The 27,892-nt window shown below is 39.3% G+C and overlaps 1 long non-coding RNA gene across 1 annotated transcript in view; it reads right to left on the bottom strand.

The window, feature by feature from the left end:
• The window catches only part of LOC106098238 (uncharacterized), a 63,943-nt gene that overhangs the window by 17,715 nt on the left and 18,336 nt on the right, over nucleotides 1-27,892 (bottom strand). The window contains exon 2 of the long non-coding RNA XR_001224387.3: nucleotides 6,060-6,193. This is a non-coding gene — a long non-coding RNA (uncharacterized LOC106098238). The remainder of the gene's footprint in view (nucleotides 1-6,059; nucleotides 6,194-27,892) is intronic.

A 27,892-nucleotide genomic window follows, 5' to 3' on the forward strand; every position in this document is an offset into this window, starting at 1 on the left:
GAAGGTGCATTTAATTTAAATTAAAGCCACAAGCTGTTTTTTAAACCAGTGGATCAATTGTGTGGTGTATAGCAGCGGTCCCCAACCCCCGGGCCTCGGACCGGTCCCGGTCCGTGAGTCGTTTGGTACCGGGCCGCGAGAGTTGAGGCTCGGGTGTGAAATGTATTGTTTTCAGGGTTTTTATCGGTTTTCAGCGTTATTTTGTTATCGTTTTTATCGTTAACTCGGTTTTCCTGGGTCTTTTCACGTGTGTTATGAATAAATCTTTTTTTCGGTACCGGTACTAGTTTTATTTTGTTGTATTTATCCGCGACACCTTAAAGGCCGGTCCGTGAAAATATTGTCGGACATAAACCGGTCCGTGGCGCAAAAAAGGTTGGGGACCGCTGGTGTATAGTATGAAGCAAGTATACACCACAAGCTTTTATGATTAAAGGGAAATTTCCATTGAGTTAAGGTTTTAACATTATAATTATCACTCATCTTATTTCTGCATTCTGGATTAATTGTCCTCGCTCATCAACTGAACCAGGAGCTGGTGAGTATACCAGATCTCCTCTTTGCATTAGGGCCGCAAACTCCAGTGAAACCGAAAGGTAAACTGGCTTTGATTTATAGCTAAAAGCTAATTTAACCTTTCATAACAACTATACATGGGATGAACTCCCTCTATTAAACTTTATGAAGGATTAAAGTTAGGAATGTGGCTGCTTTGACAGACTGTAGCTGGCAGCTGTCTGCTGCCGTTCACCTTCACTGATCTGAAGTGAAGCCTTTGCTGTGTTTGCATTTTGTTGGAGCATTTTTATGGAATTATGTGATAAACAACAAAACTATCTGTGCTCCGGTTTCGGTGAGTCTAGGATTTTAGTTGTGTGTTACTTAGTGTGCCACCAATTAGACAGGATCTGACCATGTGCCAAGTACCCTTAAAATCTATGGATGCAGCTCAACAGCATTAGCTGATAACTCTGTGCTCCAGCCTCTTTAAATGTGTTGCTTTAAAACAAAACATTCAGAAAGCTTGAAAAAAAGAATAATCTTGAAAAATAATTTGATGATGTCAGCTGGCTATGACCTTCTTTTAAGTACAGTACTGTGCCAACATCCCTCATTTCTTTATTTTTGCTAGGAAAATAGGTAGTAGGTGCAATCATTTATTGAAACATGTAAACAAATGTGTTTCAAGCCAAAAAGAGTTTGGACAATTCTAACAGGCTTGAAAGTCAATAAAATTAACCTCCTAGGACCTGGCGTCCACATATGTGGACATCACATTTTGGGTTATTTAGACCAAAATACTCAATTTTGCTCTACATGGGCCTGATATCCACTTACGAGGACATTATACTGCTACTGTTCTATCAAAATTTTAAATGAATATCCTCATATGTGGCTCTTATTTTTCTTAAAAACAAAAATAAGGTTAAAAAAAAATATGGTAATTCTTGTGTTTTTACATTCATCGGGCCCCAATATGCGCAAATATCAAAGAGAAATTAAAAATGCATGGTGTGGAAGAGTTCGGGTCTTAGGAGGTTAAAGTCGACAAATAATCAGTACAGGGATCAACTGAAGGGTCAGATCTATGTCAGGTGTTTGCTGGATTCTTTCCTATTTCTTAAGGACATGACTTTCAGATTCTGTTCATCTGCTGCAGATTGTTTTTCGGCCTGACGCTTCATTTGTCCGACATTTTCCTCAATTTGTTTTTAACAACGCGATGAACACCATCCCAAGATATGCCATGTTTTTTTTTTAAAGTTCCAACTAAAGAAATGGAAACAAATTATGTATTTTTCAGACAGGCTGCAAGAAACAAAGTGCCTATGATGTAATTTAAAAATTGGCCAAGTTGTCTGTTATGTGTAGATGCAACCTCCTTAAAGTTGGGTTCCTTGTTCTTTTCCCAATTCCTGATTCATAGGTCAGACCCAAGGTGAGAGGAGTGTTGGCCTTCAGTTTAAAAGCACGGGTGTGTTAAATATAATGTGCGCATTGTCTATATGTTGTTACAGCCTCCTACAGAATCTTATGATCTCAGATGAGCATATGGGCGTAACACTGTGGCATGGCAACTTATACATTTACGTCTGCATTCAATGATCTGATCCTTCAACTGATCATGTTAAGTTATTTTTACATTACTTCTCCCACCCACATTGTATAAACCAACCTTGTGTCACACGTCTTCAATATGTCAGGGGTAAAAACACCTCTAGAAATCATACATCACGCATCCTCTCTTCTCCTTTCTCCCTCCTCCAGTTGCATTTAGGCAGGAGGATTTAGGCACGTTCTCGTGTGACACTGCCGTCTCCTCTAGTATGCACTCCAAAGGATGCCACATAAATTGATGCCTCTTTAACGGTTGCAAAGGACGAAAGCAAAGCAAAGCTTTAAATTTCAGGAAGTTCTGGACATGCGAGTACATCTCTGCCCTTTTGCATGCGTCATGATCTCCATGTCTTTAGGAGCTTTTTCTTCTTTATCATACGTGCAGGGACAGAAAGTCGAGAAGGTTCAATGAGGACTGTCAGACCTCACAAAAACCAATTATAGCCTTCATTCCTGTGCTGGAGCTTTGAATGGTTCTGATAGTCCAGAATGAATTACCACAACCAAATGATAAAGAGGGAGGGAGAGTAGGGCGGAAGAAAGTGAAAGAGCAAGAGAGACTGAAAGGGAAAATCCAGGAGGAATTCTTTGCCTTTCCTCCCTTGGGGCGTTCAGTGTGTTGGTGGAGTGCTGTATGTTTCTCTGGCAAGCGTATCTCCTGTCTTCCACCTACGCAAGTCTCTCAAACCGAATGAAGTCCCAGCGGAGGAGTTCCTTCATCCAGCCAAAGTGTGCGTGTTCCTATGTAGCACACACCTCCTCTTAATTAAACAATGGCAAGCAGTGAAAATGTTGTTTGACAGAAACTGTGGAAATTAACTTTATCTGGGGAAGGCAAAAAAGTCCACTTTTACCTTGGAGGATGGAGTTCATTAAGCAAAAAAAGTTGCTCTAAGTATTGCTTTGACCACATTTTAAACACCAGGTGTCATTTCATTAGGCCTTTTTTTGTGCCATCCAGGATCCTGTCTGTACCGCTTCATTTTTAAATACATCATTCTTCAAAAAAATCCAAAACAGCAATGCAAAAAGTCCTCCGTAAAAAGCCATTCCCATTAATATCAGGAAAAATAGTTTTTTTTAGATTTCTGCCTTGGGGAGTAAATGGTGAGTGTTTACAGAAAAATCAGTGTCTTCAAGGCAAACTTTGGGCACCTGCAGCACTCAAAACAACCACAAGGAGGTTAGTGGTGCAGGACCCTCTTTGTGACTGATTCCACTGCCAACAACTTCCAGTTGTTGTCGGTCACTTTATATTGAAAAAATAATATAAAGTAAAGTATCTAAGTCTAAGTGCAGCGTTTAGGCCTCAGTCACACAGGTGTTACAAACCAGTGTGTGATACTGTGGTCTTAACACTTGATATTAAATTTAAAAAAAAAAAAAAAAAAAAGACAGAACAAAATGGTAGAAATCCATAGAAATCTTAGAAATCTACTAACTAGAATGGGAACAGTTATATCAACAAAGACTTACCCAGTGAAAATAATGAAAGACTGACATAAATGGATTTAATTGATCACATTTATTGTCAAATGTATCATAGTTTCAATGGGACTGGGATATACCCATGGTTTAGTGTTGTAATGAAGATGCCCACTCATGCTAAAGCACCACAGACTGTAAGATTATTAATGTCACCCCCTGGTTAATGGACCAGCTAATGCTAGCTACTCTGGGTAGCTAATATTACCATATTTAAACCTGGTACAAAGAGCGTTTTAGGGCTCTATAGATAGTCCTAAAGCAACCAAACAACATAGCTTCAGCTGTTAATTTTAGCACTCCTTGTCCATATGAGGTTATTTTTGGCTACATGTCACTTGCAAAGATTTACAATGCAGATTCTAAAACTAATGGTCTTTCACAGTATCTCTGGTTTTCACTGGCTTTATACTTTCACCTGCTCTTTAGTTTTAAGCACTCAAAGGTTCATTGTTAGATTGGTCAGGTTTAAAAAAAGATTGTGATTTTAGTTCAAAAACCACTTCATGCTTGTAACCTGTTGCATTGAAAAAAAAATGTAGAATTGGGAGTGACAGTGTCGGGCACCACCTTAAAAGGATACCTTATGACAGCATAACTGTATATTATTGGTAGTCTGTAGATGACACAAAAAAATATACAACAGACAATCATTTTAGCTTTAGAGATGCTGGGAGGTGGAAAGATCGAGTACAGTCACAGCTACATAGCTTTTCACTCTGTTTCTAGACTTTTGCTAAACTGAACACCTCATGTCTCATCTCTATATTGAGAGTGATGGCACTTTTTAGGCTGTGAGAAAGATAATACAGCTTGTTTAGCTCTTCATTTAGCAGCATCTCACCAACTTAAGCTAAAAAGAAACAAAGTAACTCCACTGACTGTAGATAAGTAGCCAGTCATCTTCTAATCTTTGTTAATAGTTACCAGTGTTCCAAAAAACAATGAAAACACAGACAGCCTTTGTACAGACAGCAACCTTCAACATATTAAGATTACTACACTACACAAATAAAATAATGCAGCTGTGACTGCCCGGCAGCTTGTTCTGACTTATCAAAAACCACCAACTTAGGCCTAGTCCTAGTTTTAATTTCAGCTGTTAACTGTATTTTTATTCAGTCAATTTTCAGTGTATGGAACCATATTCAGGGAGATTTTGACTTTAACTCTTCTGACGTGCAGACAAAACATTATGTTGTAAACCATGTTGGGTTATGGAAAAGTCTCTGTGATAAAGGTTTGAGTTCAAACACAAGGAGTTTGGCTGTAATGAGGTGGAGTGCTTCACAGACATCTTTGCAAATGTGATTTATGCTTCCAGCACAGCGAGGAGCTCAAATCTTTAATTACCGTGCAAATTACTGGCCACTGTAATTCATCAGTACACAACCACCAGAACCTTGTTTCCACACTAATCTAATGAATAATTGCCTTCTGGGAAAACTTGCCTTTTCTAGAGCCGTAGCAACAGCCTCAAAGAATGCTGCTGCTGATGTTAATCCCAGTTCACATCCAGCCGGCACTCTGCTTGCTACCCGTCTCAGGTGCAACTGTGAAGGCTCCATGATGTTTATCTAACTTTAGTTTTAGTGACTGTCACATCGTGACGCTGCCAGGTATTTAGCTATTGCAAAAAAACCCAAAACAAGACAGCATTTCTGGAATATCTTTCATTTACCAATTCACATGCCAGGAGGCTCATTAATTGTCTACTTTCTTTTATTTCCCGGCTTTCCAGAAGCATTGACCACAAAATCCCCTCAGTATTTGTAAGATAAATCCTTTGTGAGTTACCAAAGCTTAAAGGCAGAATTTGTGTCTGTAATAATAGTCAAAACTACAACCCTACCACCAGAAACATTGATGTCTGTCACATATTACATTGCAAAATTGTGATTTTAAAGATAAGTTTCTTTCTTTAATATAGTTTAAGATCACATTGCTTCAATCTTTGTAAATAATACTCTGTGAAACAAAAGACGCTTTTCTTTTGTTTCTGCGCAGAAATGTTCCATTTAAGTTAAAGTGTGACCGCTGAACACAACCACACAATCTATTTCTTTATCCCCTGGAGAGATCCCGAAACATAAACCGAACCCCTTCTCTATTGATCCCTCCGTTCATGTTAACTCAGCCTCATTCGACAGAAAGAGGCGACTCTGAAGCAAAGCTGGTACGAACGTGCTGACCTTCACTTGCTCCAAAAACACACGGATCCAGGAACCACGGACTCGCATCCAATCAATTACTCAGTAGCTTAATTGATTTGCAAAGGTAATCACCGGGCACACATCCACCAGGGCGGAGTATTTGATATTTTAATAAATGGTTTTACAGCAGAACTGGGTGACTGAATCGATTTTGCCTCTGCAAGCCTTGATTATAGCTCAAGTTGGGGAAAAACAGCAGTGTAGCAGTGGGACATGCCAAACGATGCGATTGGTTGGGCTTACCTTTATTGTTTACACGGGAGTGTTGTACAGCAGCGTGGTAAAGATCAAAGCCGACCACATTTCTCAATTTCTTCTGATGGGAAGGAAACTGAGACCCGACGCTTACTGTAGATCTTGTAACACTGCTGAAAATGCTGTAAAATATAAAAATAAATCGAAATCGGTATCAGAGCTTTAAGAGTCACCTACACCTGACATTTGCTATGAGGGAGAGGCTGCATCAAACATTTCTTTGCTGAAATTTCTCACACTGTTGCATCTCAAATGCAGCTGACATTCCCTGACACTTGCTGAGTCACTGCATTGCAGCAGCAATTTCCATTTCATTTTCTTCCACCTCCAAAAACCTTCATGCTGTTAATTTCCAGCCAGGCTGAGAATTGTTTGAATTGAGTCCTTTACATTGTTACTTTGAAATTAATTGTATAAGATTCAGAATTAGGAAGGGAGTCACCAAACCCAGTCATCAATCAGCAGCACTAAACTTGCAAAGCTGCATAATGGCAGACTAAGCCCAGTGGAACACATTTTCATAGCATCTCTATATCAACAATTTCAAAGTTCATCATAATTCCTAACGCCAACAGGATTCTTAAAAAACCTTTAACCTGCATTCTGTTGAACAGCCACCAGGCTTGTGGTCCCAAAAAGACTTCTGGTTTCTCATGTGATGTAATACTGCAGTGCTTAAGAGCAGTCGGCATTTTGGATGTGATATGCCGGCTGCCAGGGGAAAATGTCTTTCTCTGACCCATTGACTACTTTTGTCGCTAGCAGATTACCACAGTTGCCTGCATGGAAAATACTGACCTGACTCCAAACGCTTACTAGCTAACCAGAGGTAAAACTTGAAAAGGTCTGACACAGACCAGAGATGGATACCATTTTCCTTTGAAGTAAAAGTTGCAATTTTGGTCATTAGCAGATTGCTGCAGTCACCCATAATTTCCATAAAACACACCAACCTGCCTAGAAACACTTTTGGTAGCTACTCTCCCAAGTGGTTGTGAAACTGTGAAAAGTGCCAAAGATGGATACCATTTAGATCACTCTAGGCAGCCATGAATGGGGCTTTAGCGAATGATTTTTCAGCAACTGCCATTAAACCTCCAGAAACCACTTGCCAACCAGTCAGAGAATACACATTTATTCATCATGGCCATTGGTTGGCAAGTGATTGTGGATTAGTCTCTAGGGCTGTGTGACTGCAGCCTTATTCACTTGACCTACAGTGTCACTATAATTCTCACGGTTCACAACGAGGGTCAAGTTAATATCACATGGTCACATGTCTACAAAACAGCTCTTGGACCTTTAGAAATTAGTGCTGTCAGCATTAATGTCGTTAAAATGACATTAACGCCATAACCGCATTAACGTGTTAATGAGCTAACCGCGCTAACGTGTTGACGCTGTGCAGCCCCACGCATGTGGCCATCCGCATTAACTCACTAACGGAGATTTGCTGCGTTAATGCGTTTATGGCGTTAACGTCATTTTAACGACATTAACGCTGACAGCACTAATAGAAATACTTTCCATGTGAGTTTAGGATCATTCATTTCAGGTAATACTGATATTGCTCAAATAGCTGTATTGCAACTATATACTGCAGATGGTTGTCACCTATTAAGACTTCCATTTATAAGTTGTGATTTTACCATTGTGGTTGTAGCTAACTTAGCAGCTTAGTGGTGCTACTAATTTAGCCAGATTCATTCATAAACTTGGAGCATGATATAAAACACCAAGCTAACATCATTATAGAAATAAAATAACATTAAACTTTTTTTTTTTTTAAACCATCCACAGCCCTATATTAGCTAATGCCCTTAGCCTACCATTGCTCTTAGCTACTTTACCGTTTTTAAAATAGTTGAATATCTGCACCAAAAGGAAATACAGGTAAACATAACTTAATACTGTTTTACTTGTTCAGCTAATATTCATTCAGTTATGTCCAATAACAACAGATTAGGCTAGGCTAAATCATTAATTCAGGGCAACACAGCTGTGCTGTTCCATCTGTGCCCTACAATTAGTGTTATAGTGGATTGACAGTGCTACCATAATTGAGTGCAACATTAATTTGCCCCATCCCACCAGGGTCAACAACTTTCCTGGCAGAAACCTGCTCAAGTGGCCATTCAATTAACTGCAGCACTTCTCTCCTGGCTTCGTCTTTCAGCCCCGAAGGTACAGCTTTATTGTGGCACAAAACGATCCTCAAAACTTGAGGTTGCGATGTCACCCTCTACACATATAAAGCATTATTGCTATTCAACACCCAGTGGCTATCTCAGAAAACTAAAAAATGTGTTTAGGATGAATAAAACATTGAACTTCAGAGGCAGATGATGCCATTCAGCTGAGATGAATGCAGCTACATCGTTTGAATGCATTGTTGATCAGTTATGGAAACATTCAAAAGGTATGCTGATCTGATGGCTGCTAGCAGAACTATTAGAGTACCGAGAAGTATTAAAGAAATTGTAATGCTTTCATGCTGCAAAATATACATTTTCTTGGAACGCGCTAATGGTTTCCTTAAACATATAGAATGACGTGTGATCAAAGTCTATCTTTACCTATGACTGCAAAAGGAAGTCATGTTGTTTGTTTGTTTATAAGGAGGACTCCTGAAGTATTCACAATACTGTAAAGTATTCACAAGAATTCAGTTTTTCAAGAAAACCGTTTTTCACTTTTTGTGGTGTGTGTAGAATATGGAGATGAAAAAAAAGAATTCAGTCTATTTAGGAAAAAGGCTGTAACATTACAAAATATGGAACAAGTAAAGTGCTGTGAATGCTTTCCAGATGCACTGTAGATGATGATGATGACAATAAGGCAATAAAGTGATGCAATCCAACTCTAAGGCCTGTCTTAGCTCAGACTGCATAGGTCCAACGTCTACAAGGCGTTTCTACAACATATGACTGGTTTCATTAAAGACATTTGGTCCCGCCTAAGTTTCCATTTAAGCTTTATTCCCATTACTTTTGATGAAAGTCTGACTCTTTTTTTTTCCCTTTTATCCCCAGCTAACTCGAGTTAAAACCATGGTAATGTATATAAGTACAAATGCTCCAGAGGTTTCTGCCTGTTTTTACACCGTTCCCACCTCCACAGTGTACCACAGTGCAGCTGGAAACACTGCCTTTGGGAGACATTTCTTGAGTTTAACATTTCAGTGGATTTTGTCTTTGAAAAGACTTATTTGTCCTTTGGGGCCATTAGGGCAAGTTAAAATCCTCTGCATGAAGACACAACACAGGCAGACCACCACAGCTTTGCAGCATGACAAGACTGAAGCCCTGGGCTTCTAGGGGGCTTATGGTCTCAAGGTCAAATTATGAAGTGAATATTATAAAGTCCCGAATCTGTAGTGGCTTAAAAGGGATTTCACATAATATGTCACATAGTACATTACACTCTTTTTCATATCATATTGAGCAATTACGAGCACACGCACTAAAGTATTGCTGCTACGCACACCGATAATGTAACTGAAGTGTGAGAAGGTTTAGTGCTTAGGCCGTAGGTTGGACATTGGAACTAGATGAGCACATTCTGTTTCGTATATATAAGAGTCCAAGCAGCAAACTCATTCGTTTGAAGCTAATGTGGAAGTGCCAAAATCTGCAGTTCTTAGAGTCACCACTTGAGACTGACTCCAAAAGTGAGCCATTCCCCACAGACTCTTGTTAAACTGCCCAACTAAACAGCAGTAAAAAGCATGTTTATAGCCTGGAACAAAACATTAACGTGCTCTCTGTAGTTTATTTCTCCCAGTGATAATGAGAAATCTATTTAGATTTTGTTAAGGTTTAAAGGAGTGTTTTGGCTTTTTGGGCTGTAGTTAATCACCATCTTGCAGGCACATCCCTACTGAACTTTTTTATTGTGACAGTGGTGGTGTTGCTTTTTGTGGATCAAAACATGGCCTGCTTTGTTGTACAGACCAGAGGTGGGCAGATCGATCCAAATATCGATAGTATCGTTAAAAACACTGGTATTGGTATTGAAACAACAGTAGAGCGACAAGATTGATACTTTGTTTCTATCCTCTAAGGCTACGTTCACACTGCAGGCGAAAGCGCATCAACTCCGACTTCTTTGACCCTATGCGACCCATATCTGATCATGGTATGACAGTGTGAACGGCACAAATCCAATATTTTCAAATCTGATCTGGGTCACTTTCGTATGTGGTACTGAATCCGATACATATCCGATGTTTTAGAAAGCGACTGCTGTTTGAACGGTCATGTCGCATTAAATCCGTCTTTGATGTCACTGACACAAGACAGACACCAATTATCAGCGCCGGAGAAGCGCCCGAGAGGACATCGCGAACGCTTCCTGGCCATCCAGTGTAGATGTCAGTGAAACTGTTGGGAAGACAACGTTGGAGAAACGTGAACATTTTATTTGTACTGTATAATCTGCAGATTCTGACAGAAATCTGCAGCTATCCTTTGAAGCACCGCTCCTCTAAAACAGCAATAAGAATCATTATTAGGTTATTTACATTAAGTTATTTTGTTATTTACATAATAAAGCAAAAATTGGGAAATGTAAAGTCTGAAGTCTTTATATTAAGGCCATCAGTCAAACAATACTGTTTGCTCTGGGTCTAAACAGAGCACGTTGTGTGTGACGTCTTCTTTTGCGCATGCGGGCCGCTTTGAGCGTTCACACTAGAGCGCGTTTGCTGTCGCATTTTATTTGTAGTGTGAACAAGCAGACAAAAAAATCGGATTTGATCAAAAAATCGGAATTGAGCATTAAGACCTGCAGTGTGAACGTAGCCTAAGTTGTATGTAGTATGTGGCCCACTGAATTCTATGAAAGAATTTTGTTTTTGTGAAATATATGAGAAATATACATCAAACTTCCTTTATGAACAATGACTGAATCTTTAGTATTGGCAATACTGGCCCTTGGTATCGGATCGATATTAAAGTCTACAGTATCGCACAACACTAGTACCGACCATCCAAGAAGATTGTGCTTCAGTTTTAGTGAATAAAATTAATTGTACATTAGTGCCAAGTAACAGTATAATAATTTCCATTTCAGCTTATTCGTGTTACACATGTACAATTTACGGATTCAACTTGCTAACCAAGTTTGCTGATAAAGTCACTCTAACATTTTGTCCATATATTGTAATTAAACATCTAAAATCTAACCTGTCGCTGGCGTCAGACAGGTGTTTTGCAATGAGTTTTTTTTAAACATTTGTAACTTCTGAACCATTTGCTCAATTAAAAAAAAAAAAAAAAAAATCCCAAAGTGACTCTGCTTATCAGTGATATTAGGGTCATTACAGTAATTCCAGCCAGGCTGGCTGACCGAAAAGAGCGCGAGTGAGTGAATGTGATGGAGCTCTGCACCCTGCCTTGGATTACCGTAATGATCCTAATATCACTGGGAAAAAAAAAAGCACAGAGTTGATCCTTTCAGGAACTGTTGAAATTTTCCGATTGCACCAGTGGTTCAAGAGTTACTGTCATTGCACCTAAAAGTTTGGCCTAAAACATCGAAGTGGTTATGTTCATCCTTTATATACAGTCTCTGCAAGCTTGCCGAGCATGAGGAGCAGCATCTGTTATCAGTTTGAAGTTTGCCATCAATACTTTAGCTTCTCTCTGTGTGTGTGTGTGTGTGTGTGTGTGTGTGTGTGTGTGTGTGTGTGTGTGTGTGTATTTGGGAAGGAGGAGTGCCAAAGGAGTTTCAGGGCATAAATTTTCAGGGCTTTCTGTTTTTTTCCAGTATGTCATAATAATCAAGGATGGTCACCACAAACAGTTTATTTTTGCCATAAGAATTATTTGAACTTGTCTACCTTGGTTGATTGAACTGTATCCTAATGAATTATACGTTCTCCCTGTTTTATTGTAAATGGCTTTGCTTGCAAATCACTTTGTGTGGCAGGATTAAATATAAAGGCTTATAATCTAGGCAAGCTTTGGGCATGTTTTGATTAACTCACTATTTTTCCATGCAAATGTGAGTATAAAAATAATCCACCTTGAATGTTTAAACACTGTTAGTTTGCATACACTTTAATCCATGTAAACAGCCTATTTAATTCAAATTCCTTTTATAGCAGCACCAAAAAAGTCTGAAAAGAAAACCATGACATCCTACAACAACAAACCTCAAATTCACACTCACAAAGGCCACAGACTGAAATGTAAGAAAAGATTTATAAGAATAATCAAATTGGCTGAGAGTAAACAAGTAACAAGGCGAGTCAGTGCTAAATCAAGACGGGCATGAAAGCAAATAAACAAAAATAACGTAAGCTGAACTGCGCCACAGCTAACAAGAGTTGACTGAAGGTGTATATATATATAAAAAAAGTCATTTCTAAGGCGAAAGTGATGTATTGTTGCATGGCTGCTGTGCCCGTGGCTGCAGCGGGCCCTCAGAGAGCTGCAGTCCACCGTCACCTGATTATTTTTCACCTTGTTTACGGCTGCACTCCTTCATGGCACTGCCTCCATCTCCCTCCCTGCATGGACCTGTCTCATTACGTCCATCTCAGCGAGTCACTCAGCCGAGAGGGAGAGAAAGAGAGAGAGAGGCAGAGAGAGAGAAGATAGAGAAGGGAAAAGGGAAGGAGGTGGAAGGGGACAGGTAACACAAGGACAGGTGAGGAAAGACGATTAGAAAGAAATGAGTTTGGTTGTGGAACATTGTCTAAATCTGTCCTGACAAGAGACGAGAAAGTGTTTAGTGTGGAAATCAGTGTGAGTGTGTACATTTATCTGAAGCAGGACGGGCAGCGAAGGACAAACTAACACCTTACATGCAGCAGGTCTCTGCTTTATATCAGGAATTATGTGTCTGAGAGGAGTAAACAGTTGTTACAACCCCCCACCCATCACTCACACACACACACACACACACACACACACACACTCTTTGCCGGTTTTGGTTTTTGCATAGATTAAACAAACAAGATATGATGTGTTTTTTAGTGAGCTCTAAAGGTGCTCCAGGATCATTACTGCAAGTCTTTATGCTAAGTTAAACTAACTTTTATAGCAAGAAAGCAAAGCAGCTTATTAACATGTCTCAGTATTTCCTGCTACACAACACAGCTAATTATGAGGGCGAGGAAGGTAAATCCCACTTTGATTTCAAAGGTTTCCACTGGAACAAATTAAATAGAAAAAATGGGTAGATAATGAAGCAGAAATTGAGTTATTTAAAGACAGCATCTGTACCTGTTTTTAGGTGACATTTTCACCCTCTTTGAGGTGAAGATGCACTGTGCACATTATTTAAAATCCCCCGAAGGTTAAGGGCATGGCTGCAATATTCACAGACACAATGCAACCACACGCTTGTAAATCTAAGAATCTCCAAGGATGTAAAACACAATTAACTGACCTATGGTGTCTCAAAAAATATTTAAGTTGTTTTATCACTCAATATATATAACTTAGAGAACCTTTAAGGTGTCAGTCCCATTGCCACTGTGTCTTTAACAATATTTCAGCTAAGCAGCCACACCAGGACCATTTTAGGGGTTCAAAACTAAGTACATATTTTGGCAATGAAGCAGTCTTGCCCATAAGCTGCATTTTCTCTAATGGCCAGCAGGAGGTGTCTCCTATAGTTGCAACATCCAGTCGTAGAAAACTGTGTGGGGGAAAAAAAGCCTTAGGTTTGACTGATTTGTGGCTCCAGTAAACGCCGTCCCCTACATTCAGGGCAAGCGCAAATCCAATAGGTTTTGCCAAACTGTGGACGTCTTCTGCTCCCTCTCTGTGCAATCACAAATCCTTGACTGAGTGTCATGTATACATATAGCACTGTAACATGCTTCAGAAATAGCCTGACAGAAGTTCAGTTTTTTAAGAGTCTTCCTGGATCACAATAATCTACTTTTAGCTGTCAGTACAATCGAAGTTGTTGTTGCTAATTCAGAAAACTGTTATTTATTTACTAGTGCTGTCAGCGTTAATTGCGTTAAAATGACGTTAACACCATAACCGCATAAATGCGACAAATCTCCGTTAGCGAGTTAACCTGGATCGCCCTGTGCATGGTGTCAATGCGTGGTCACCTTGTTAACGTGTTAGCACCGTCCAGCCCCACGCACGGGGCGATCCGCGTTAACGTGCCAGCGGAGATTTGCTGTACATGTGATTGGCTTCAAATTGACCAATCATAAAAGGCCAGATACTCCATGGATTTCTGCCCCAAGACCAAAAAGTCAGATTAATTTCAGATTAATTATTTTTCATATCTATTCGTTTCAATGGAATGTGGCGCACCAAAATGGAACTCTTTTTATGAGGCCTAGATTCATAAAAGAGACTTGATTTGTAAGATAACATCTTTTAGTTTCTGAGACTATTCTTGTTTAGCATGTGGCTAAAATGCAGCCTAACTCTACCGCTTTCTATGTTACTAATGTAGGGGAGAGCAGTGTGTCATGATGAATCATCAGTTCTCAACGCATTTTAATGACAGTTAAATTACTGTAATTTTTAATTTCCTCAATAATAAATAATTTTATTTAATGTACTTTGAAAGTAGACTTTTGGTCAGCTTGTGTTGTTTAAATGTGTTATGGGCTATAAATATGTACAATTTTAATACGTTTAATTAATATGATTAACATTACTAATTCATATAATTTTTAATAGTGAGTCTTTGATGTATATTATTTTTTACTACCATAAAAAATGACTTATTTAAAACAATTCTGGTGGGATAAATACTGAACTTGGCAGATAGAAACAAAGTATCAATGCTATCGAGCTAGTATTGATCCAATACCAATACCAGCATTGGTGCTGTTTGGAGACAGTTTCACCCACCAGGGGAGGTGCTTTCAGTCACCTTGGGTTTGAAACGACTGGTTGCTGCAACTGCAACCGGCTTAAAGTTAAAAAAAAGAAAAAGAAAACTTCAGTGCAACCTTGGCAACTACTGATTTTTTTTCCTAGCTTTAAGGAGGTCGCTGTCCTATTTTTCCTCTACTGTGACCGAACGATTACAGACAGTCCAGCCAACAGGTTCAAATAAGCACAGCTGGTAGACAGGCCACAAACACGATTACGTTAACGGGTAATGGGATAAGGTACGTGTTAAACTGACTGGGAGCAGGTGGAAGTAAATAATCAAATTACTGAGGAGAGAGAATGAGGAACAGGTGAGCATGTGATTGGTGTGGGTGTTTGGAGAAAAGGTGTAAAGGTATCTGCAGGAGGGGAACTGCAAGAACCAGAAAGTTCCATAGACTGCAGCAGCACAGGGAGACGTGAGAATGAGCCTGCAGGCAGGGATGGAGTCGAGACAGAAGCAGGAATCATGACTGGAACCATTTCCAAATGAAAATGTGCATTCAGATGTCAACAGTGAAGCTTTTTGTTAAAATATAATTTGACAGAAATGACAAAGTCCCAATCCTCACCGAACCCTATTTAATGTGCGCTCAGGACTGCAAACCATATTTTATTCATTATAGAAAACATAATAAGAAATAATAGTAGAATTTAAACCTTCTCCCACCCTTAATCACCGGCAGTAAGAAATACAGCACCCAAATGACCCAATAAGCAAATGAGTTTCACAGCTTGAAGTTCAAGTTCAAGTGCAGCCAAACCATTAAGGTGTAAAATGCAAATGCTTGAGGTGTGAAAGTGTTTCCTGGTGGCAGAGCACCCCAGGGGCACGGTTGACTTAACACAGATGTTGCTATTTTCCACATGCGCTGCCATCTTTGGAACATTTTCTCAGTATGTGGGGACTATATGTGGCGGAAAAAAATTGGGCACTGGCTGGTGGTGCAGTTTTGACCTTTTTTGTGTTAATGGAAGAAAAAGTTCATCATGATTATGACGCTGAATATACAGAGGGCTGGGACGTCCAAAATAGTTGCTCATCCTTCTCACAGCACATGCTTTCATGTTGTTTTTGTACCAGATGAAGCCGTGCATCGCCTGCTGTTGTCGGGCCCGCTGATCATCGATCTGCACCCTCCTCCCACTCCCGCCAAGCCCCTCAGAGGCCTCCCGTTCGCCACCGCCATGCCTAGCGATTAGCTCGTCACTCTCCACATTTCTGGAGCAGAACTAATCAGGCTGGAGAAGAGACTTGCCCCACTGCTACCCATGCGTGACTTGTCTTACCAATGTATGCAAGAGGCAAACAGAAGCAGAGCAGAATTGGATTTTATTTCTAGAATCTCCCCGATGTGCTGATGGCGAAGCCAATCTGCTGTGCTGTGAGAGGCACGTGGACTTCATCTGCCTCCTGTGCGACTGATGAGCAAGAGTGATTTGCTGTATTGAGAGGTAATTATATTGTAATTAACAGCTTCAGACTGATATATTAGTCCATTAGAGACTGACTGTAAGCCAGTCATGTCATCTGGTCTGCGGTAGCAAGTGGACAGAGACACAGCAAAACAGTCTGGACTTCTTTTAACGAATTCATCTTCAATGTTGACAACGCCCACAATGCAAGGTGCAGAGCGGTCCATCAAAATGAAAACGCATCTCTGAATAACACGTTTTATTCATGAGTAACATTTTAAATTTCTCTATTTGAAATGACGCTTCTATAAGTGGCACATCAAAATTTGTAAGCAAATATAGGTGCTTAATTATGTATTTGGAAACAACTGTTTCACCTCCTGTGGGTAACCTGTGGTCTAACCTCGTCAGCGTCATTTAGATCCTTGCACTTTATTTCCAGCATCCAACTTCAGTCAACCTGCCTAAGACATCGGACAGATGACCGCGTCTCCCCGAGCATGGTTCTTCCTGTCGAAAGAGTTTTTCCTTCCCACTCTCACTAAGTGCTTGCTCATAGGGAGGTTATTTGACTGTTGGGGTTTTCTCTGTATTATTGTAGGATCTTCACCTTACAAAATAAAGTGCCTTGAGGTGACTGTTGTTGTGATTTGGTGCTATATAAAAACTTGAACTGTGTGCTGACACTATAGGGCGTTGGGGATGCTTCTTCTGAATGCTCTTCTAGAGACACAGCAAGACCATAAAACATTTAGTCTAAACCTGGCGACAAATTAAAGATAAACAACCCTGTGATTGTTGGAAAAATAACTTAATAAAATAACTATTAGCGGTCTTCTGATTTGATGCACTGCCTTAAGACTTGGAAACTGTGGCCTGTGTGAAAGCTATTAAAAACTGCTCAGTGAGAACTGAAGATGAAGACTTTCAAAAATTTTCTATAAATAGCATCCACATTGAAAGCAGTTCAGAGGTGCACAAGGAGATAAGTTAGGACTTTCCTCTTCTGGTTGAGTCAGGTAATGTGTCCTAATCATAGAGGGGATAGTTCATAGCAAGCACTGTAAATACATGTGTGTACAGATTACAGTGCATTCAAAATCCTTCACATTACATGTTTATTACATATTTTTTCATAGCTATTAAACCTTAACTATAGGAGCTTAAATTAAAATGCTGCTTTCTGTTTTTTTTCCTTCTTTTTATAATCCACTAATCAGTTTTGTGACTGTAAATTCACCATAAACACCAATTATATAAAAAGATTTTAAAAATGCACTTTTGTACATTTGCAACACAAATACAGTGTAAACGATCATCAGTTAAAAAAAACAAAACAAACAAACAAAAACAAACAAACAAACAAAAAAAACATACAATACTAAAAACTTCTCAACAATACTACATACATGCAGTCCATGCAGTAGTGGAGAAGTTCCCAAAAGCGTTCCCTTATGTTTTGCGTATCTAAAGTGCCTGATACTGACGTCTTGATAACCGCTGCACATATGATGTATTTGTTAATGATCACCAAATGTTCAAATACTTATGTTTAACTAAAGCCACTGGCCTCTTAGTGATGCGCAAATTTCCTTTAATGTGACAAAAATCGATACTTTTAACCAAACAGCTTATGAATGCAAAATGAAATCATTATTTTAACAAAAAAAATATATATATATTATTAGCTGACTGTAATCATTTGGATTTTATCATTATGAGCTGCAACATTTAAAATGGCTATAAAAAGATTCTTTTTTAAAATTACATATTAACAGTAGGTCTTATAAAGAGTTACCATAGCAAACGAATGAGATGAGGCATCTTTTAAAACTTGCATCTAAAAAAATGAGACAAAATATTAGGAAATCCCTCAGTGTAACGTGAGTGGTAAAGTGGCAAACTCAGTTTTCCAGTGATTCAGTGAGTCAAACTAATACTTTGGGATTTGGGAGCAACCTGTGGTGCAACAAAGCTCTGCACGGACAAATGAAAAATTTAGCTCCAAGATGAAAGTTTCACACTTACACTCTTTGGCCCCAGAAGCACTTTAGTCTGCGCAAACATTTTTCTTTTGAAATGAATTCACAGCTGCATTTTTGGTTCAATGAAATATTAACAGTATCTGAATATTTTAGTGCAAATAATGAGGGCTCTTGACCTCTGTATTTAAATTTAATCATTACATGCAGAATTTATTAGCTGTATTTTCCCTCGTATGTCTAGGAAATTTTCCCACTAATATTCCCTGTAAGCAGAGAGGGATAAAGAGTCTGTCCCCCCATAACAGATGTACGCAACTGAAAAATCATGAGGGTCATGAAGTAGCACAAAAAACTAAATCTACCACAAAAAAAGCCAAATATTCTGCTAAAAGAGTCATTAGTTATAAAGGTGGAAACAGTGTGACTATGATAAAAAGAGGCCAAGCATGAAGTGTGCGACAGCTCTATCAAAGAGCACAACCTGAAGGTCAACTTTGCCGTAATTGCCGTGCCCTGTTCCCATTTGTCTAAGCCGAGCTGCAGGTGAAAAGGCATTTGGCTACCTGTCATCCTCAGTCACATTCATCCCTGCAGGTCTAGATGCAGAGGGGCGACAGGAGAGCACGCCGAGCTGCAGCTCCTCCGATTGGCAAACACCACCTCGAATTAAAAATCAAGTTTAATCAGCATGCAGACAACAAATAAAGAAAAACAGAATTTCTTGACCCTTGTAGTCAGGGGATCTCTTGGCTCTGTTTTGCATTTTGCTGGATTGGTTTGAGTCCTCTTTAAGGGAAGGGTTACTGCAAATCAATACACAGGTGCTTGGACTGATCACATTTGTCCTATGATGGAAAATGTCTATTGTGACATTAGCAGTCTCTTAAGGATTACAAGATAATCGTTCATGGTTGCAAAGTGATCAGTGAATAATTCGTAGGTGAGGAAATGATACCTATTGGAGATTTTATACGTTATGGTGCTTTCACAAGCAAAACAACTGTTGACTTCACTGTACCATTCAGCAGTACCACTGAGGATGGAGCAAAATAGGTAGACGTTTCAAAAACTTCAAGCGGGATATCAATGTCTTCAACACCTGTTTTCCACTTTCCGAAGGAGGAAAACTGGTAGAGCAATGTAGAGAATGTGGGAGGAAGACCTAACAAATGTTATGCAACTGCAGGTGTACAACAAGCTCCTTACCTACATGTAAAAAAAAAAATAAAAACACACCTGTCATGTCTGTTTGATTGCAAACCTGTGTCCAATACAGGATTTTGCACCTGTGGTTTTCAGACAAATGAACGATGTCATCCTTTCAGACACGTTATATCAACTTTTGCTTAATTTTGCCTTGTGTACCTGTTGCCACCTGGGTGCTTCCAGTCGACTGGCTGTACATTCATCATATTGTTGAGCTTTGACTAAAGTGTCCTCAGGAGCTCCCAAGCTGTGCACTCTATCAAGCAATGGCTTCCACTGCTCAGCACAAACCACTAAAATTAATGTTTCTGAACACAACACAGTGGATGCCGTATCCTGTGTGGAAGCACCACCACACAGTGTTGTTCTGTAATCATCAAACCACTAAAGGAATGAACACTTTTTGGAAGAATGGTGTTCATCCATCCAGTATAGTTTGAGAGATATGGAGAATCAATACCAGGGCTTAACTGATGCTGTTCTGGCACATAGTTGCCCAATATCTGTATATTGCTTTTCCCTTTAATCTCCATTCCTCTCATGCAGGGTTTTTTTCCAGGACAGTTGCTAACCCTCAATGCTTCCATTAATCTACTGGTATCAAACTGCTACAGCGCCAGTTGTGAGGCAAAAATGCCGACCGGCAGCTGTGTTGGCCATGGACTGGAGAGTAAAGACGGCAAAAAAAGTAGAACTACAGACACTTCAAAATTAAAAATAGTTATTAAACACTCTGGTTAAAGTTAAAGTACTGTTTCAACTTCTTGACTCAAGTAAAAGAGAGAATGTGCAAGATGTGAAGTATACTTACTAATATAAAAGGGACACAAGCTTAAACTTCTAATTCCATTTTTAATTCTAGCGAATTCATATAGTTTGCACATCTGTTATATATAAGACTACCAGAGAAAAATAAAGGGAATTCAAAAAACAGCATTTTTTATGTGAATTTGTGAATTGTGTGAATTTGAGAGGTTTTGGGGAAACCTAAGATTGGTTGTAGTGGTGCAACATGAAAAGAATCACAAGTTACAAAAATTTCTATTATCAGCAAAAGCAGATTTTGTGTGCAGGCTGTGATCAGCTGACTTCTGCTCTTTGTGAATTTACACGTGATGTCATCACACGAGCTATTATGCCCGATTTCCCACCTGTAGACACCTGGAAATCCAACAGCTGGACCTCTAGCTAGCAGACACTTTAGCGACACTAGCTAAAGGTCTGCTAGCTAAAACAGACAAGCAACAGATAAACTGTTTGTTTGTTGAGCTGACTGAAAGCTGAATTTGTAATTACTTATCATTCAAGTAAAAATGACTTGCTCTATGCGTGCTTGTCTTCTGCAGCGGTAGCTAGAGGCTGAAGCAGTGCAACCACTTTAACTCCTGAGTGTACCGCTATAAAATAAAACATTTTTACTTTTTACTTTCCTCTATTTCATCTCGTCATGTTTATTAGTGATGGACAGAGAAGTAGGCTCATCTTTGCTATTGTTCCCTTTACTGAGGCTTGATGTTGGGAAGGCAAGCGGTGATGTTAAATATCTCCCCTCAAATGTGTTAAACATAAAGTAACAAGCCTACTTGAAAATGAAAGGAGCAGAAAGTTGAGATATTTGGTTAAAATATAGGGAGTAAAAGTAAAAGGTTGTCAGAAAAAATAAGTAAAATACAGACATCTAAAAGTTCTATTTAATTACAGTAACAAAGTATTTGTATTTTGTTACTTCCCACTTCTGCCAGTGACTTTATTACTGTGGTCCTGCCTACATCAGAGAGAGAACATTATTTAGTCTTCCACATATGAAAAACAATGTAGCCTGTTACAATCCATAACAACTGGACACGAATGGACAATATTTCTGGCTGTTGTGTGTCTGAAATGGCTAACTGTATGCTACAAATACATTAGCTAACTCAACAGTTTCAGCTTCTGTTTATTAACAAAAAATGTGCTCGTCAGGCCTGGTGGGTGGTCGACTCATGCCAGGTGTGCAGGCAGTACACTGGTAGAAACCATGCTTATAGATATACTTTTGTATATTTGTGAAACTACACACATTAACCTACACACAATGTAAATTGCATCTTTGTAGCATAACCACTAACGTGAGGGGGAGCAAAAAAAAAAAAAAAGATGAATCGTGTCTCTGTGCATGGAGGAGGCTCAAAGTGCAGTGATCCTGTAGTTACTTACATTTTACATTTATTTAAAGAGCAAGCATATTTTCTTCCTCACAGCTGGTAACCGTTTGCATTGCAATTACTTTACAGTATGTTCTGTCACAGCAAACTGCTCACAGTGGTTTTCCTGAAAAATGACATTGCTACTGAATTTCTAAAACTAAGACTAGAAATGCTGCTCACCTTCATCGTTTGGTGAACTCACTTTAGTCCACAGTTAAAAAACAAAACAAAAAACAAACTTGCAAGACAACAGAGAACATCAGGCACACATGATCCTGATGAACGTTTAGCTGGATTCTTTATAATAAGTCTTTAAAGAACTAATAACTGATACCACACTCACATTAAGATGGTAGAAAGCCCATAATATGAGCTGCATTTAGGAAGAGTACAGTGTAAGTCACAAGTGTTTTGACAGCAAGAAGAATCCAATACATAATCACTATGGTCACGCTTGTTACACTAGAAGATGGTGTAATAACTTTAAAATATGTGTAAGTATGGAGCTGCAGTCAGGAGGCTGTCAGCATAAAGAAAAGCCTGGCTCTGTCCAAACCCAGCGACAGCTGAACAATAGAGGCTGGAACAAGCCACTGACCACAAAGCTCATTTCAGAGTCATTAAGCTTAAGTATTCACTTTATTAAACATTGTGTTTTTTCCATCGCTGGTATATCCTACCGTCTAATGTGAGTAAATACAAGTTCAGGAGAGAACAAACGAGCCCAGTCAAGATCCCCGTTTGTATTTAAGACTCAAGAAGTTTCTTGTGATTTCGTATGTGTTACCCAACCTGAAACAAAATATTGTTTCTCACCAGCCTCTACAGTGCAATAAGCAATACAGTTTAAAAAGAGCTGTAAGAAGGCTGTAATGAATTGCCACAATAGTTATGGACAAATAAATAGCATAAAATCTAACTTCTAAAACAAACTCAAGTCACAATGTGCTCTCAGTAACTGCAGCTGATTGTAGAGAAACACTGACAGCTCTGTTCTCTCTTTCACTAAATTAACTGTTTATCTATGTCAGAGCGCCGGTTTGGCTCAGCAGGTTGAGCAAACAGTCCATATGCTGAAAAGTTCATGCAGATGCCGTCCCTGAGACATTTGCTGCTTGCCTGTCTCCTGCTCTTTAGAAGCTTCACAAACTTTCCAAGCACCCCCCCCCCACCACCACCAAACCCCCCCCAAAAGATTAAACAACACAAAGACAAATTGGACAGTTTATTCCAGTGCCTTAGGCCAGCGGTCCCCAGCCTTTTTTGCGCCCAGGATCGGTTTATGTTCGACAATATTTTCACAGACCGGCCTTCAAGGTGTCACGGATAAGTACAACAAAATAAAACCAATACCGGTACCAAAAGAATGAAGATTTATTCATTACACTCGGGAAAAGACCCAGGGAAACCAAGTTAACGATAAAAACAATTACAAAAAACCCCCAAACCCGATAAAAACCCTGAAAACCATAAATTTCACACCCGAGCCTCAATTCTCGCGGCCCGGTACCAAACGACTCATACCGGTACCGGTCTTTGGCCCGGGGGTTGGGGGCCACCGATGTTGGTAATAGACACTATTTGAAAGACTCACTTGTGGGTTTTAGCAAATTTGTGAACTTTCTATGATATTTTATTTTTCTTAATGTAAATCCCCAGGTTTTTTTTAATTATTAAAATTAATTATTCCTGTCCTCTCTTAACTGATGTCCATCTGATAAAGAAGAATTACTGTCGTTTTGTACCCCCTTTATCCCCCAATACATGTCTACAGACAAGTACATACAGTCACATGAAAAAGCTTTCACTTATAGGTTAACACAGTAATTAAGGAGAAGCAACTGACGCTGTCCATCGATCTAGAAACGGTTATAAGGCCATTTCTAAACAATATGAAGTCCATATTTCAACATTAAGATTATTCATAAGTAGAACTCATTCAAGAAAGCTGCCAATCTTCCCAGAAGCTGATGTCACAGCATGTCCACCCAAGTTTAGGTTGTCAGATGCTGAGAGACTCTGCAAAAAACCCAAGAGCTACATCTCAGACTCTACAGGCCTCATTTAGGATGTTAAGTATTAAAGTTGGTGACAGCACAATTAGAAAATGACTGAATAAGTATGGTTTGTTTGGAAGGGTCGCCAGTAGAAAATAAACACGGCACCAGAGCTTAAGCTTGCAAAGTTGCATTTTTCCAAGACTTCTGGAACAATGTCCTTTGGACACATGAGACAGAAGTGGTGATGTTTGGGTGTAAAGAACAGCATCATGATTGGTGAGAACCAAACACAGCAGTTCCACACAAAACCCTCATACCAACTGTTCAATAAGGAGAGGTTACTTGGAAAAGGTGAACATATTTATTGAGAAATTAGCGTATTTGGCGATTAAACTCTGATGACCCATCGTGGCAGAACGGAATCCCAGCGGTGATAGGATTTAGGACAGGACGCCCCGGAGGCTGGAGGTGGTGACGATGAAGACTGAGGTTTGAATGGCGCTCTGGCTGAGGTGTCTGGCTCAAAGAAGGCGGGCGACAAGATGACTGGACTAGAGTAATGATGTTAGAGATTGGCAGTGTGGTAAAGTGGTAGACGTGCAAAGAGAAAAGCAGCTGAACACCCAGGAAAGCAAGCAGATGAGTCATTACAGATCTTCCTTATCGAACTTCCGCTTAAGCTGCATCACGGTGGATGATTTGGGCTTGTTTTGCAGCCACAGGACCTGGGCACCTTCCATTTATTGAGTCAACCACAAACTCCTCTGTACACCAAAGCAGTTTAGAGTCAAATGTGAGGCCATCTGTCTGAAAGATAAAGTCTGGCTCATAGAACAGGACAATGATCACAAACAACAGCAGCAAAGCTACAACAGAATGGCTGAAAAAAAAAAAAAAGAATCGATGTGTTTCAATGACCCGGTCAAAGTCTAGACCTCGACACGACTCAAATGCTCTGGCAGGATCTTCAGAGAGCTGTGTATAAACAAATGGCTTCCAACCTCAAAGAATCATAGCAACACTATAAAGCCGTACAGAAAATAATTACTTCAAGTTCTTGTTGCTAAAGGTGCTGTTACAAGCTATTGGATTATGGGGTGTACTTTCCCGTGAAAACACTGTTTTCCACGGGACATTTTCCAGAACAATTTCACTTGCTGAAAAAACAGCACTGTCACCATGGAAGGTCTATCAGTACAGTTAATGAAAATTACTGAAAACCCTGTTAAAAATGTCAACACTACATAGATAGCCGAGAGGTCCTGTTCAGTGAATCCAATTACGGGCTGACGTCTTGCTGCTCAGTAGTGGCTAAAGGCACCCGGTTATCAGTCTAAGAGGCCACGCCCTTGATCATGCTTAAATCTAAGCATAATTATGACAAAAATTCTGTAGAGTCGTCGTGATCAAGAAAATTAGCTGTAGAGACTAAAACCATTTTTTGTACCACGTTGTAAACACGTTTATTTCTTATAAAGTTGGCTGTATTAACAGAGAAGTCTATGGTGACTGATTCTCCCCTGAAGCAAGCCTCAAGAAACCATTAGAGAAACTGCAGTTTACTGCACTTCCACGTTGGCTTTGTTTTACAGCCCTGGAGGTTGCGCATTTGGCCAAGGTCAAGAGACAGATTGATGGCAGACTAAACTGTAGGTGGTTCTCCTCGACAGTATTTTTGTCTGCAGCTTCATACAGTATGTGTTGTGCTGATTCATAATCAGATGAGAGGAAGAATTTAAATGAGTTAAGATACTAGTCTTCACTGAGATTAAGGTCAAATTCTGCTCAACATGTAAATGGTACATAAATTTGTAGCATATATGCCCACGTTATTGAACTTGGAGTCAGCTTATAAGACAGCAGTGTAACTGTGTTCTTCCTGTAGAATCTTTAATCTTTCTCGCTAATGATTATATTTCAGGGTTTTTCAAATCAAACAGTAAGAAAAAAAAACTGCTGCTGTTGCTTTACCTAGTTGCTCTGCTTCCTCGGGATAAATGAGTGATTAGCAGCAGCTGCGGTTTCTGTCAGTAAATTAGCTCAACGACGTTTGACTTCATAAAAGTGCGAACTCAAACAAGTGAGAACACAAGAACGAAGTTAATTATCCACAGTGTTTGCACACTTTTGTGTTGAGGATAATATCTGGCTGCAACACTTGACTACAGTCCACAGATTAGAAAATCAGATCAGATAAATAAAGCAAAACTAATCAGCCAAGAGGGGAGTTTTAAGGGAAAATTGTTAGTGCTAGCTTTCTCTAAGTTTCTTCAGTATTTGTGCCACTTCTGTATGAACGCTGATTTCCTGTCCTGCTTTTCATATTCTCAATCTACACGAGAAAGTCTTCAGCAGAAAAAGCTGATTCTTCACAGTAAACCAAAAAACCTGATTTGTCCGTAATGCTTTGAGCCAGGTTTGTGTTTTCATGCCAGTGCTGTGTAATGGCACTCTCTCCCTGTATTGCATGTACAAAAATAACTAAGCATACTTTGACTTTTTCATTCTGGACATTAGGTGTACGCAGAGCACAGCTGACCGACCGCAACAAAACATTCAGCGTCCAGTAGAAACAGTCATCTGCACGAGTAATGCTGTTAAACAGAAGCACTCGCTATATTTGCTGTGTATATTACAGTATCAATCACCTGACACCCACACAAAGCAGATATTTTCAAGCAAGGTTTAAAATCTAATTTTATATGCTTTAAACACCTTGGGGGGAAATATACTCTACATAGGCAATATTGGTTTATTTCTTCTAATCTGTTTACTTAAAGTATCCTAGTTCTCTTTCTGTGTTTTAAGAAGTCTTGCATACAGTAATGAGAAGTTATTATTATAAATGGGGTGTAGCTGCAGGCTCAGAAGACACTGTTTTCTTCTCTAATAAAAGATCAAACTGCAATTTTGGTGTCTTTACAGAGAAATTTGCATCACGTTTGTTGTTTTAAAAAGCCATTATGCTCTCCCAGAACAAGAAAATGCCTCCACGCCAAGTACAACATAAACACATAATCTCACTTTGTGCGAGAGTGCCAAAGCTCAGTAGCAGCAATATTCTCTTATACCCGGTGGAATTAAACACACACAATGCACAAGGTCACTGAAAACAACACTTTGAGACCTGCATCAAAATGCCGGCCATGTTTAGATCGAGTCACACAGCTTTGATTTAAAATAAGATATCTAATAGGTATTGTCTATTTTAGGCCAAATAATCTACTAAAAAGAAATTATTACAAAATTAAGCCTTTAATGACCTTTAACCCTCTATTGCATGAATTTTATTGTTGATATAATTTGAAAAATCAAGTCAACACAGAAGTGACAAAAATAGTTCAAGTGATGAATTTAAGGTCCGCTGTAAAAGCAAATTGGTTCTCCTAGAATAACGTTTAATTTAAATATTTAAAGCCAGGTGTGTTTACAGCAAAAACTGTTCAATGGTAAATTTGATGTTTCCTGTTTTGCTTTTGTTAAGACTGTTAATCCTCAGCTAATTAGTGCCACTGAACTAGACTGTGTCTGTACATTATTAATGCAATTATCAGATAAAATATGACTGTGTTGATTAATTATTCTATTAATTGTATAGTGAACTGTTTTTTATCGGTACTAGTACATGCTACAGTACTGGCTGGTATGTTCATGCTGTTGGGTAAAAGAGGGTGGTTGATGTATATTAAAAATGGCTAATTTTAGCCTGTTGCTAGGTGGTGGCGAGGCATGTAGAAGCAACATGACGACATCAAAGCAGTGGCTATAGACAAAAACCTTCAAGAGTCCTAAGACGTACCTGTGTGCCCAATTTTTCCTGTAGGAGGAGTTTGTGGACAATCACAGTAAAGATGTTACTTAGCATCAATTAACAGGCTTCTGTTTCTGACATATGCAAACTTTCACTCTCCTGTCCAAATATGTTTTCTTTGGTCTCCAATAAGCACAATGGTGATCAGCATCATAATAAACTCAAGGCTTCAAACTAAAGGTTGATGTCATGTTGGCTAAATCTCCTACATGCAAATGTATGGTGCAGCTATTGAGACCGTTACTTTAAACAGGCTATCCTGTAAGACAAGTGTTCATCAATAAAGACGATAAGATCAACAAGAAGGATGTCTTAACATTCAAATATTTCCCAATCAATTATTTTTCTTTCCTATA

Source organism: Oreochromis niloticus, linkage group LG17 (assembly GCF_001858045.2).
Source record: "Oreochromis niloticus isolate F11D_XX linkage group LG17, O_niloticus_UMD_NMBU, whole genome shotgun sequence".
Taxonomy (NCBI): Eukaryota; Metazoa; Chordata; class Actinopteri; order Cichliformes; family Cichlidae; genus Oreochromis; species Oreochromis niloticus.